Source organism: Vulpes lagopus, chromosome 17, assembly GCF_018345385.1.
Source record: "Vulpes lagopus strain Blue_001 chromosome 17, ASM1834538v1, whole genome shotgun sequence".
NCBI classification, from domain to species: Eukaryota; Metazoa; Chordata; class Mammalia; order Carnivora; family Canidae; genus Vulpes; species Vulpes lagopus.
Genome location: NC_054840.1, coordinates 14,740,014 through 14,742,259, shown reverse-complemented (window position 1 = coordinate 14,742,259; position 2,246 = coordinate 14,740,014).

The following is a 2,246-nucleotide window of genomic DNA, read 5'->3' as shown; positions in this document are numbered from 1 at the left end:
CGCGCCGCTCCCCGCCCGGGCCCGGCTGCGCCGCCCCAACTTGCCACACGCGGCCGCGCTCAGTCCCGGGCGGCCGCGCTCGTGCTCCGGGGGACGCAGCCCAGCGGCGCCCCCATCCTCGTCTGGGCTGTCCGCAGCTCCTTGGCACAGCGGCGGGGACCGGCCCGCAGGGGGGCGCTGTCCGGGCGCGGGGGCTCCGGGAGCCTCGGCGGAGGCTCGGGCGCCGCTGTCACCTCCGGCTGCTGCAGCAAAACCCCGAGCCGCGGCGGGGACGGGGGAGGGGAGGGGGGGTGTCCTCCCCCTCGCTCGCGCTGGGCGCCCCGGCTCCGGCACGGGGGCGCGTCCTCGGGCGGCGCGGGGCGCGGGGCGCGGGGCGCGGGCGGGGGCTTCGGGGTCCAGCCGCAGCCTGCGCCGCCGGGCGGGGGGGCCTGCGCCCCGCATCCGTCGTCTGCGGACCCGGGCGAGGGGCGAAGCGGCGGCCGCGGAGCGGGACCGCGGGGTCCACCCGGGCAGCGGGCTCCGGGCATCCCTCCGCCTGCGGTCGTCCAAAAAAAAAAAAAACAAAAAAAAATCAAAGAAAGTGAACCCGCGTAGCGTCGGCAGCTAACGCGGGTGCCTCGGGACGCGCAGAACCCCCCCGCCCCCCGCCCCCCGCCCCTTCGCTGCGAGGCTCGTCGCGGAAACCCTGGGCTCCCCCGGGCGAGCACGCGGAAGGACCGTGCCCGGGGACGTGTGTGCCTCGCAGTGAAGCGGGCTCTGCGGGCCCCGCTGCGGCAGGAGAGCGGACCCCACACAGGCCGGGCGGCGGCCGGCGGCGCAGACGCGCTGGGGGCCCGGGGCACGGCGCTCGCGTCGGCTCCCGGGGATCTTCCCGCGGGGACCCCAGGCCCGCCCCCGAGCGCCGCGGGCCCCTCCCCGCCGCGGGGAGCGCCCCCCCGGACCCCTCCCCAGGACCCCTCCCCGCCGCGGGGAGCACCCCCCCGGACCCCTCCCCAGGACCCCTCCCCGCCGCGAGGAGCATCCCCCCCGGACCCCTCCCCAGGACCCCTCCCCGCCGCGGGGAGCACCCCCCCGGACCCCTCCCCAGGACCCCTCCCTAACTCAGGGAGCATCCCCCGGACCCCCCCCACCGCGGGGAGCATCCCCCCCGGACCCCTCCCCAGGACCCCTCCCTACCTCGGGGAGCATCCCCCGGACCCCTCCCTACCGCGGGGAGCATCCCCCCCCGACCCCCCCCACCGCGGGGAGCATCCCCCCCGGACCCCTCCCCAGGACCCCCCCACCGCGGGGAGCATCCCCCCCAACCCCTCCCCAGGACCCCTCCCTAACTCAGGGAGCATCCCCCGGACCCCCCCCCCACCGCGGGGAGCATCCCCCCCGGACCCCTCCCCAGGACCCCTCCCTACCTCAGGGAGCATCCCCCGGACCCCTCCCTACCGCGGGGAGCATCCCCCCCGACCCCCCCCACCGCGGGGAGCATCCCCCCCGGACCCCTCCCCAGGACCCCTCCCCGCCGCGGGGAGCATCCCCCCCGACCCCTCCCCAGGACCCCTCCCTAACTCAGGGAGCATCCCCCGGACCCCCCCCACCGCGGGGAGCATCCCCCCCGGACCCCTCCCCAGGACCCCTCCCTACCTCGGGGAGCATCCCCCCCGGACCCCTCCCCACCGCGGGGAGCATCCCCCCGGACCCCTCCCCACCGCGGGGAGCATCCCCCCCGGACCCCTCCCCAGGACCCCCCCCCACCGCGGGGAGCATCCCCCCCGGACCCCTCCCCAGGACCCCTCCCCACCGCGGGGAGCACCCAGCCCCCCGGAGGCCCGCCTCCGGAGCGCCGGGGACCCCTCCCCACCGCGGACGCGGGGCCCGATGCACCCCGCGGCTGCCGGCCGAGCGCGCGCAGGCCCCGGAGGACCCCAGCCCTGAGAGCTCCGCTACTGGCGCCGCCTGCCCAGGACCCGGGGGCGTCCCGGGCCCAGCGCCTCTTTGATTAATGAGCGTTTGGGCAACACCTGCCAGTCAGCACCCCCTCATCCCCCCATCCCCCCACCCCCCAATCCCCCCCACCCTACCCCACCCCCCCACTTAAGGAAGAGGCACTGCACATGCTCCACCAGGGCTGACGGTGCTGAAGCGCCAATTTGAGCTGCTGGCAGGTTTCTGCTCATTTTCACAACACTTCCAGCAGGTTCCAAGCTGCGGGCGCCAGGAAGAAGAGGGCGACTTACGTTACTGGGAGGGATTTT